Source organism: Oryx dammah, unplaced genomic scaffold (genome assembly GCF_014754425.2).
Source record: "Oryx dammah isolate SB20612 unplaced genomic scaffold, SCBI_Odam_1.1 HiC_scaffold_10, whole genome shotgun sequence".
NCBI lineage: Eukaryota > Metazoa > Chordata > Mammalia > Artiodactyla > Bovidae > Oryx > Oryx dammah.
Genome location: NW_024070194.1, coordinates 65,316,109 through 65,328,063, shown reverse-complemented (window position 1 = coordinate 65,328,063; position 11,955 = coordinate 65,316,109). Strand labels below are relative to the sequence as shown.

At 41.9% G+C, this 11,955-nt stretch overlaps 1 protein-coding gene across 2 annotated transcripts in view; it reads right to left on the bottom strand.

Moving 5' to 3' along the window:
* The window catches only part of LOC120869255 (amyloid beta precursor protein binding family B member 1 interacting protein), a 91,967-nt gene that overhangs the window by 71,963 nt on the left and 8,049 nt on the right, over positions 1-11,955 (bottom strand). The window lies entirely within an intron of this gene.

Here is an 11,955-nt window from a genome sequence, read left to right as displayed (position 1 = left end):
CTTCAGCATCAGTCCTTCCAATGAATATTCAGACTGATTTCCTTTAGGATGGACTGACACTTTTGGTTGAGCCTAAAAATTACACTGTGAACTCTAAAGGTTGAAAGGAACAGTCTTGGCTAAGTGTCTGGCATGCTCAGCCTGTCTTAGAATCTTAAGATTCTCACTGTGAAGAGGTAAAGGCTCACATTTTATTTGTAATACCAAGAAGAAACAATATGGAATTCTACAAGCAACTGTATGCTGTTAGGTCCTAAAATGTCCCTGAACATTTGATGCAGTGTCTTCCACCTCCAGAAAGAAACTGCTAAGGAATTGATCAACAAAATAGGATAACAATGCTGAATGTTCTCAAGATGAGAAGTGAACAAATACCTCTGGTTTTAACCACATAAAAGTCACTGGTTATCTCTGGAGAAGCATTGAGGGTGGAAACCAAATGGAGCCCCTTCAGAAGGGAGTGGGGAGGAGAGATAAGACAAGACAACCTATCTGAGAAGGTGAGTCCATTCGGTCAGTAGCAATTATAACATGCATTCCTGTCTGTCTCTCAGTTCTTCCAATTTCATGGCTCCAAACATCTTTCTTTTAAACTGAAATTTTATTTTTATCTACTTATTTTTTTCTTTCGGCTGCACCACATAGCATGTGGGATCTTAGTTCCCCAACCAGGGCTTGAACCCACGGCCCCTGCAATGGAAGTATGAAGTCTTAACCCCAAGGAAGTCCCCCACAGATGTGCCGTGCCATCATTTAACCACTTCTCTATTGCTGGAAATGGATTATTTGTCCTTCTTTTCAAGAAATAATGTTACGAGCCAGATGTTTTCCTTTGCTGAAAGATTATACGCAGCAAGGCTTAAGGATAAAACTGGAAATATCAATTAATTCTTGTTGCCTTTCTGTGGGGTGAGAAAATCTCTGGTTTGGGGTCTTGGTCAGTATTCTGCACCTGGCACCAAAACCCCCAAAGGACTGGGGCTGTTGATTAAAAATAGCAGTCAAGGGTGGTAAACTCTGCATTAATGAGCTCAAGCAGCGTGTGTCCCCACCACGGCCTGGCCTTCTCTCTATTTTCAAGTATTTATGGCCATTTCTGTGAGCACGCGTGTCCCAAACATGATATATACCATGTACCATGGAAAAGATATCAGAAAACTCTGAGGTGCATTTAAGAGTTTTCAGCGGCAACCCAGTTCTAATTATTCTTCTATGAATTTTACTAAAACTTTTTAGTAAATTATAATGTATTTTACTAAAATTTTAGTAAATGAGTAAATTTTTAGTAAATTTTAAAATTAGTAAATTTTCTTTTTCCTCAAAGATGCACTGACAATGTTTTCTACTCTATTTTGAAGTTAGAACTGAATTTAGAACTATTTTCAAGACAGGAACTGAATTTTTACTCCCACACATTCACGATGATTCATCCCTTAAAAAAAAAAAAAGCAAAAAACATCTATTAACAATATTTTTCTCCCAAATCATCTTCCATAAGTAGTTGGGGTGCGGGGTGTCTGTGTGGTGGTGGGGGCGCTGCTATTTTGCTCACATTTGCCTTGAGACACGTGGGCCCACCCACGGCTGAGGCTGGGGGACCACTGAGCCAGCTGGGGCAGACAAGACCCTTCCCCAGGGACGGAGCAGAGTCTAGAACTCAGAGACAAAACCCAGCACTGTCACTTATTGGCTAGGTAACCTTGGGAAAGTTACTTAAACTTCTCGGCACTTTAGTTTTCTCATTTTCAAAAGGTATGATAACTAGCTGCCTTGTGGAGTCCAGGTGAGAGTCTATAAATGAATGCATGTACAGTGTGTACAACAGGCCTGGCTGAGCTCTGCGTACTCAGTAACTGTAGCCCCAATACCATAAGCAACTGGAACTGAAGCCTTCTTTAGCCTCTGAAAGGCCGGGAAGGCTGAAGACATTCTGATAATAATCCTTTAGAAGCTGGCATTATTTTTCCTATTTTACAAAGTTTTTTTTTTTGTTTTTTTTTTTTAACTGATCACAGGTAGATTTTATTTGGATCCTAACTCAAACAAATAATCTTTTACAAAATGTGTAAAACAATTGGGAAGTATAACATTGTAAATCAACTATATTTCAATGCAATTTTTAAAAAGAAATAACATTATAATTAAAATGTAGCAACTTTTAAAAATATATATATAACCCCAATCCTATCATTATAACTCAAAACAATCAATAACAATTTCTTCATATCATTAAACAGCTAGTCAGTGTTTATATTTTACAAAGTTTAAGCAACTTATCCTAGATCAGAAAATTAGTTAGCTGCAATAGTATGGAATCACTAATTACTTAAGTGCCACTTTGAATCACTGCCTTAGATCCATTATTTAGAGTCTTATTAGCAGCTTAGGGTTTGAGGAGAGAGATTTTAGGTGAATGCAGTAGCTTTGGTGCTTGAGACTCAGCTTAAATGTCACCTCCTCAAAGAAAAGCAGGCCCCCTGAAGATCTCCACCAAATCATATTGGATGCTCCAATGCTCAAGGATACGGGCTGATCGGATATTCTGAACATGGTCGTGGAGAGAAGGGTGACGGTGAGCAGTGCATGTCACACTGTTCCAGCCAACAGTCTCCTGACCAGGAGCCTAATGCTCAGCCCATCCTTTCCCCACCAGGAAAACCAACTGGCTCCACAGGCATTCTTGGTTGTAACTGGCAGGGGTGGGAAAGTCATGAATGGAAAGAAAAGGGAGAGTGTTTTAAAATATATACATATCTTTTTTTTTTTTTTTACAACAGCCTCTTTAAAGATTCTTTTTTTAGTTGGAGTATTGTTCATTTACATTGTTGTGTGAGTCTTAAGTGTACAGCAAACTGGTTCAGTTATACATATACAAATTACTTTTCAGATTCTTTCCCATATAGGTTACTACAGAGTATTGAGTATAGTTCCCTGTGCTATACAGTAGGACCTAAATAGACATTTCTCCAAAGAAGACACAAAGATGGCCAACAGGCACGTGAAAAGATGCTCAATATCACTAACTATTAGACAAAAAGTGAAAGAGAAACCGTTAGTCGCTCAGTCATGTCCAGTGCTTTGCAGTCCCATAGACTGTAGCCTGTCAAGTTCCTCTGTCCATGGAATTCTCCAGGCAAGAATACTGAAGTGGGTAGCCATTCCTTTTTCCAGAGGATCTTCCCAACCCAGGGATCAAGCCCAGGTCTCCTGCACTGCAAGCAGATTCTTTACCATCTGAGTCACCAGGGAAATGAAAATCAAAACTACAAATCCAAACAGTCAGGATGGCCATCATTAAAAAGTCCACAAATAATAAATACTATAGAGGGTATGGAGAAAAAGGAACCCTCCTTCACTGTTGGTGGGAATATAAATTGATGCAGTCTCTATGGTTATCAGTATGTACACGCATGCTAAGTCACTTCAGCAGTGTCTGCCTCTATGCAACGCTATGGACTGTAACCCACCAGGCTTTGGGGATTCTCCAGGCAAGAATACTGGAGAGGGTTTCCATGTCCCCTCCAGGGGATCTTCCTAACCCAGGGACTGAACACACGTCCTTTGCCTCTCCTGCATTGGCAGCTGGGTTCTTTACTACTAGCACCACCTGGGAAGCTCACATATATCAATATGGAGGCTCCTTAAAAAAATAAACCTAGAGTTACTGTATAATCCTGCAATCCCACTCCCGGGCATATATCCAGAGAGAATTCTAATTTAAAAATACACATGCACACCCGAACGTTAATAGCTGCACTATTTACAATAGCCAAGATACGGAAGCAACCTAAAGGTCTATTGACAGATGAATGAATAAAAAAGAGGTGGGCTGTATGTATGTATTTATGTAGCTATCTATATACACACATACACATGATGGAATACTACTCAGCCAAAAAAGAATGAAATAATGCCATTTGCAGCATGGCAGCCCACTCCAGTGTTCTTGCCTGGAGAATCCCAGGGACGGGGGAGCCTGGTGGGCTGCTGTCTCTGGGGTCGCACAGAGTCGGACACGGCTGAAGCGACTTAGCAGCAGCAGCAGAGATGATCACATTAAGTGAATTAAGTCAGACGAAGACAAATATCATATAATAGCACTTATTTGTGGAATCTAAAAAAAGGACACAAATGGACTTACTTATAAAACAGAAACAGACTTACAGACATAGAAAATAAACTTTTGGTTAGCAAAGCGGATAGCAGGGCAGGGACGAGGAGAGATATAAATTGGAAGTTGGGGATTAACATATACACACCATGATATACAAAACAGGCAAAAAACAAAAAGTCAACAGACTATCTTTTGTTCCCCTAAAGGAAACCAAGAACACAGGTCTGCTTTATGGGGCCATTAAGTAGTTGCTGTTATAATAATCATATTTCTTACTCTCTTAGGTCGGGATGACCTAGAGAAATGGGTGATACAAAGACAAATATACCTAGAGACCACTTGTTTATTTTCACATGTACTCATTTAACTACACAGCGATAGGTCATAGTTTTAGACCATGATTCTTTACTTCTTAATTCATTCATTATCTCAAGAAGCAATAATGGGATGCAAGCTCTCTGCCAGAATTTATGGTAATGCTAGAATCCATACCTTGACTGTTTGGTGAATGGATGAATAAAGTTCAAAGTCTAAACAGGATGGCAGAGGTGAAAATAATTTAACACCATGTAACAATAATTTAAGGGCTCCCCCTCAGGAGTAAAGAATTCGCCTGCAATGGAAGAGCCACAGGAGATGCAGGTTCGATCCCTGGGTAGGGAAGATCCCCTGAAGTATGAGATGGCAACCCACTCCAGTATTCTTGCCTAGAGAATCCCATGGACAGAGGAGCCTGGAGGGCTACAGTCAGAGCTGCAATCAAACGCAACTGAGTGACAGAGCACACACAAAGAATAATAGGAAAGATATAAAATAATAAGGGATCAGAGAAGAGAGATCACTCACTCTCGAGGGGTGAGAAGTTGTTCTCTGCAGCCTGAGACGATGGTGGGATGCACAGCAGCTAAGAGCATGGGCCAGCACTTTGGATTCTGGAAGACCTGAGGTTCAGCCCTGCCCTCACTGTGGTAAGACCTGGGGTTCAGCCCTACCCTCGTTGTGGTAAAATGTTGAGAAACTTGGCCTGTTATTTATTAACAGTGTTGGTTTCTCAATCTATTAAACAAGGATATTTCACTGAATTTTTGTAAAGATTAAACAAGATAACACCAAATGCCTCATACATGTGAGATGCTCAGGAAGTGCCAAGAGTGATCGCGTCACCATTGCCCTTGTTGAGTCAGTACATATATCCTAAGAGAAGAATGCCAGACTCTGGAAGCACATGGGGGTTGACAGAGTTGGGAAATCTAGTGAGGTCCAAGCTAATCTTTTTGGATTTGGATCTGCACTTTCTTTGCAGCCTGCCTGCTGCCCTCTTAGTCTCTCAGTCATGTCTGAGTCTTTGCAACCCTGTGGACTGTAGCCCTCCAAGTTCCTCTGTCCATGGGATTTTTCAGGCAAGAATACTGGAGTCCGTTGCCATTTCCTCCTCCAGGGGATCTTCTTGAATTAGGGATCAAACCCAAGTCTCCTTCACTGCAGGTGGATTCCTTACTGCTGAGCCATCAGGGAAGCCCCTTTTTTTGCAACAGTGGTTCTCAAAGTGTGAGTTTCAGACCAATAGCCACAGCATCACCCAGATACTTGGAAATGCAAATTCTTCAGCCCCACTCCAAAATGATTGAATCAGAAACTCTGGGGGTGAGGACTAACAATCTGTATTTTAAAAGGCCTCCCACGTGATTTGTTTGCATGCTAAAGTTTGAGAACCACTGGTTTACAAATAGATGGAAAAATTTTTTTTAAAGTGTGAGAAGTGGGAGGGAGGTTTAAGAGGGAGAGGACATGTATATACCAATGGCTGATTCATGTTGATGTATGGCAGAAACCAACACAATATTGTAATTATCTACAATTAAAAACAAATAAAAAAATGTTATAGGTAAGTACAGGGTATATGAAGATTATGAGAATCAAAAGTTTTAGCCAAGACAAAAACGGCTTGAGTTTTACGTTAAATGCAAGGAAAGAAGGCCCTCGCCATGTCATGCCCTGTATTATTTCTGTGTTGAAAATGCATTTAAAAACTGTCTATTTACTGTTTAAAGGTACAGAATGAGGGAATTCCCTGGCGGTCAACTGGTTTAGACTGTTCTATCACTGCCCAAGGGCCCAGGTGCGATCCCTGGTTGGGGAACTAAGTTTTCACAGGCTTTGTGGCATGGCTAAAAAAAAGATTAAAAAAAAAAACCAGTATGGAACAAAAAAGAACCAGGTTATATATTGGATCTAACCTGGTTAGATACTGGAAAATCCAGCTTATTTTTATCACTAATGTTCCTTTCCTGGGCAACGTGTAACCTCTTGAGGAAAATGTTCTTTCAATTGCTATGGGACTTGGAAGCACTTCCTTTCCTTATTCATACGGAAGAAGCAGATTCACGGTGTAAAGATGGTAATGACGATGATGGTTTTAAATAAGGCATCCTGTTCTTTGATGTGGGGTCTCTGTCCTCTCCCCTTGACTCTGAGCAGTCTCTGACTGCTATGACGGATGCAGTATTAAGGAAGTGACGCTCTGTGTGCAGGGCAGGGCAGGCCAGGAGAGGCCATCCACAAGGTCGCTTAGAACTCCCTCCATACACTCCCTGTGCAAGCCCAGCTGTCACCCCGTGAGAAGCCAGAGCCACCTGGAGGGGCTACAGGAGACACTCTGGTTACCAGTCCTGGCCCAGCTCAGGGGCCAAGCTGGTGAGTGAAAAATCCTCCAGGTAAGCCCAGTCTCCAGCAGTTTGCACCACCTCCAGCTGTTCAAGTATCCCCAGATGAGGTCACAGACATCACGCGGAGCTGAAGCCAGCTAGCCCTGTGGTGTCGAGTCCTGACCCACACAATCCGTGATCACAATAAAACTGTCTGTTGCACAGCACTGAGTTTGGGGTGGTCTGTTTTGCAGCTGTTGGTAGTGGAGCAAATGATCAGTGCAGCTACCACTCCAGGGTACCTTCTACAACTCCAGCATGGTACTATGCTCTTATGCTAGATTCTGCCTCGTTGCACCTGCTCTGCAAAATATGTTAGTCCCATATGCAAGTGAAGAAATGAAGGCTGTGAGCAGAAAAGTGTCATGCAAAGGAACACGCGGTAAACGACTATTTATGTCAATATTCAGTGCATTAAAAAAAAGCCAAAATGTCAGTATTTATCCAAAAATAATAATGAGAAAATGGCAAAAATTGTGGTGGTCATTTTGTAATGAATAGAAAGATCAAATCACTATGTTGTGCACCAAGAACTAACACGGTGGTTGTAGGTCAACTATACTTCAAAAACAAAGAAATTCACAGAAGGATATTAGATTTGTGGTTACTGGGGGGTGGGGTGGGGATTGGAAGAAGGTGATCAAAAGGTACGAACTTCTGCTTATAAGATAAACATGCATTAGGGATGTAGTGTACATCACGATGCATATAATTAACACTGTATGTTATATATGGAGGATGTTAAGAGAGTAAGTCCTAAAAGTTCTCATCACAAGGAAAAAAATTTATTACTTAGATTTTATATATATATATATGAAATGATGGATATTCACCAAACTTACCGTGGTAATTGTTTCATGATCTACATAATTTAAATCACTTAAGTACACTGATAGGGGCTTCCCTGGTGGCTCAGTAGCGAAGAATCCGCCTGCCAATGCAGGAGACACAGTTTCTTCCCCTGATCCGAGAAGATCCCACAACTAAGTCCATGCTCTACAACTCCTGAGGCTGTGCTCTAGAGCCCAGTAGCTCTAGAACTACTGAAGCCGGCGTGCCCTAGAGCCTATGCTCCACAGCAAGAGAAGCCACTGCAGTGAGAAACCCGTCCCCTGCAGCCAGAGAGCAGCCCCTGCTCTCTGCAGCTGGAGAAAAAGCCCACAGAGCGACGAAGACCCAGCACAGCCAAAAATACATACATAAATAAAAGTATTCTTAAAAAAATAAATGTGCTGATAACTTCTGGTTAGTGGGCAGTGAATACACATCCTTTCCTACGATTCAAGTGAAATGACTCCAGAGCAGTCTGGAAAGCAAGGAAGTATGCCGCTGCTGGATAGAAAACCTTGAGGAATTTCTGGACGATGTTAAGGAGAAGGGATTGTATAGAGAACGACGAGAGCAAGGGAAACAGTGGTCCAATGTGGGTCTGGAGGAGGGCCGTCAAACAAAGAGCCAAGGAAAACGCCCAAACTCGGGGTCAGCAAAGATGGAAGTCCATGGACAAACTGGAGTAATTAAGGACTGATGCTATGGGCCATTCGACCCCTCTGTCACTAGGAACAAAGAGAAACTGCAACTGCCCTGGGTGTAAAATCAGCAAGAATCCTTGCCCTATACACTATGGGAGAACTGGCTCACAGGTTCTTAAGGTGAGACTTGAGCCAAGAAAACAAAAACAAATAAAGCAGTTTGGGACGCAGAAAGTTTGGGGCTCTGTAACAGACATGAGATCCCAGTCCAATCAGCCAACTATTCATCCATCCTTCCATCCATTAGAAGGGGTTGAGAAAAGAAATGCCCACATTCAGTGAAATGCACTAAGAACTCTTAGGAGCTCCACTTTCAGCATAAGTGGAAGCCACCATATTGCTGGCCTCAGCAAATAGCCAGCAAGGAGGACTGAAACTTACACACCTGATCTTTATCTAAACCAAACAGGAAAGCTGCCTTCTGTCAATCAACACATCCATCTATAGAACCTGTCAGCCTCATAGTCAAGAAGGAGGCTGTTCAGCTGCCAAGTAAGTCATACCACCTTCTTATGTTATTCTAGCCTTTCAATAAAAGTATGAATCAACAACCAAGATTTCAAAAAATCTTTTCAGCTATGCTGAGAGGGGCAGCATTTTATATGTATTATATTTGTATTGGACAGGGCTCCAGAGAACCACGGTCTTCTGTTTTCACAAGTGCCTAAGCATTTTGACTCAACTCTCCCAGTAGCTGGCACAGTGCTATGGCTGGATAACAGTTCAACTATTGGAACTCAATGGATAACCATTCGTGTTAATATGTATTAGCACCTTTAAAAAAGAATAGTAGGGGTTATAAATATGGGACAATTACTATAGATCAGACACATAATAGTCTCTCATTTAATTCTCAAAGCAATCTTAGGATGTAGTGACATTATTCTAACTTTATAGGTTATAAAACTTAGGGCTGGAGAAACAATAATTTGCACAAGCTCATGTGAGTGGAGGACTGGACAGTGCCCAGGTCTCATTCGAAAACGCATGTTCACAACCATGCCACATAGCCTTCCAAAGACACAGACCGATGGTGATCATTAAGAGGGAGAATTTGGCAGCTATTTTGCTAATCCTGCTGTTACAGTATCTATTTGTCCAGTTTGAATGCAACTGAATTCGTGACTGTCTTTCACACCACACTGAGGTTAGGCAGAAAATCTTGTATTTTCATCCAAGCCTGTGACACATATCATGTACTCAGTAAATGTATTCAGCTGTTGGGTGATCCTGGCTAAGTGATTTAACCTGAGTCCTTGGTATAGTGTCTGATATACTATACTAAGCCATTATTATTATCACCACCATCATCATTTTTGTTACTGTATCTGCCTCTAAAACCACCATGTGCTAAAAACTACTGTGTACTAAGTCACTTCAGTTGTGTCCGACTCTTTGCGACCCTATGGACCGTGGCCCGCCAGGCTCCTCTGTCCATGGGATTTTCCAGGCAAGGGTACTGGAGTGGGGTGCCATTTCCTTCTCCACCCTGGAAGGGAGGTGTATTTTTGGAGTTGAAGACCATCACAAAGAGAGCGGCTGTTGTGAGGGTGTGTTATGCTTGTGAGCTAGCAGATGAAAGCTAAAGAGAAAAAAAAAAAAGAGTTGACAACCGCCATTGTCTAGGGCAACCAATCATATTTGCCGGATGTGGGTTTACGGTATCCTGCTCTACGTTTTACTTCCACTCTTTTTTCAGTCCCTGTTACTTTTAAGAAGAATCCAAAAAAATAAGGGTGAGGATGGGAGGGTGGGCAGAGGGGAAGATAAAGAATAAAAAGTAAGCAATGGCAATTTGTTGGTTTTTTGTTGCTTAGAGGGCTAATGAAGCATTGTGGGTGTAGGCTGAGCTATGCATTAAAATCTGGTTCCAAGGACACACCCCACAGTAATAGAAAATGCTTTTTGTTTCTTTTTCCCCTTAGTTTTCTCCATAAGGCATCTAATATCCTCCATACAGCTGAACAGTCAACACTTAGTTAGGATACAGTATTTGTGCAATTACCTAGAGCCACACTGTCCAGTTCAGTAGCCACTAGCCACAGGTGGCCACTGAGCACTTGAACTGTGGCTCGTCCAAACTGAAATGTGCTCTAAGTGTAAGACACGATGGATTTGGAAGATTTAGTATGAAAAAAGAAAAAGAATTCATCCACAATTTCAATATGACTTACATTTACTGTAATTTAGTATGCTGCTGCTGCTAAGTCGCTTCAGTCATGTCTGACTCTTGGTGACCCCATGGACTGCAGCCCACCAGGCTCCTCCATCCATGAGATTTTCCAGGCAAGAGCACTGGAGTGGGGTGCCATTGCCTTTTCCGGTAATTTAGTATAATTGACATTAATTCATTAAACGGTCATTTTGGACACATACATGCTAAATTAAAAAGATTACTAAATCAACACCCCGTGTTTCTCTTTGACTTGTTTCTAGTGTGGCTTCTTGAAAATGTAAAGTTATTTATGTGGGGACTTTCCTGGCAGTCCAATGGTTAGGATGCCGCCCTTTCACCGCAGGGGGCATGGGTTCGATTCCTGGTCAGGGAACTAAGATCCTTCATGCCACATGGCGTGGCAAAGTAAATAAATAAAAATAATCTATGTCGCTTGCATTATACTTGTGTTGGACAGGGCTCCAGAGAACCGGAGTTTTCTGTTTTTGCAAGTGCTAAACATTTTGACTCAAAGGTTGCAGCAGACTATGGGGACTGTACCACATAAACATAATCTGAGTATTACATACTAAGAGTTAAACCCAAATCTCCCCATTTCCTTTCCCACTGCCCTGTATGCAGCAGCTCTGCTGAACAATTTCATGCATGTAGTGCCTGAGGAAGCTTTCTGCCACTGGGCCTCCTGGAAATATCTTTACCCTTCAAAATGCCCTTGGTTCCCCCCATACGATGTCTTCCCTACAACCACTCCCATCACCGTCTTATGCTCTTCACAAACTGGAATGTGTTTATTTGCAGGCCTGGGTCTCCCACTAGACCAGAAGCTTCTGGAGCTTTGGTGCCATATCTTATTTTGTTTTACACCTTCTGCTCTGTCTGGCACATGATCAGCCCTCGACAGATATGTGATAAGACTGGAGAAAAAGTTCCAGCGTCAGCATGTTCAGCAGAGTGTCATTCAACTTGAGTGTGAACGTAAGCAAAGAGGTCCCTTCTGTGAATCTCGAATGAGGGGCACTTTTCTGCTCTGGTGGTCAGGGCAGTGAGCTCCCTGGGTTTCAGCTTTTCTCTTCTACGGCAATCTTGGGAGCCATTTGCTCACAGGATCGCACTGCACTTACCCACGTCCCGGGCCCAAGCCATTTCATTTCTGTTTGCCACATACAATGGCAGAAATTTAAGCACCATGTCAGTCAACAAATAGTCTGGATTTGCTAAGAAACAGTCTTGACTTGCTAAGCCATATCATTTAGGAATTTAACTAGACAGGAGTCATTCTCCTTAAAAAATAATAAAATAAATGATTTTTTTAATGCTACATCCCAAACCTCATCAGTTCATTGACCCACCAACTGAGAATTTTATGTTATCAGCAGAGATGAAAGAGTTCGTTAATACCATAAATACAGTAGCCTTAGACAAATTCAT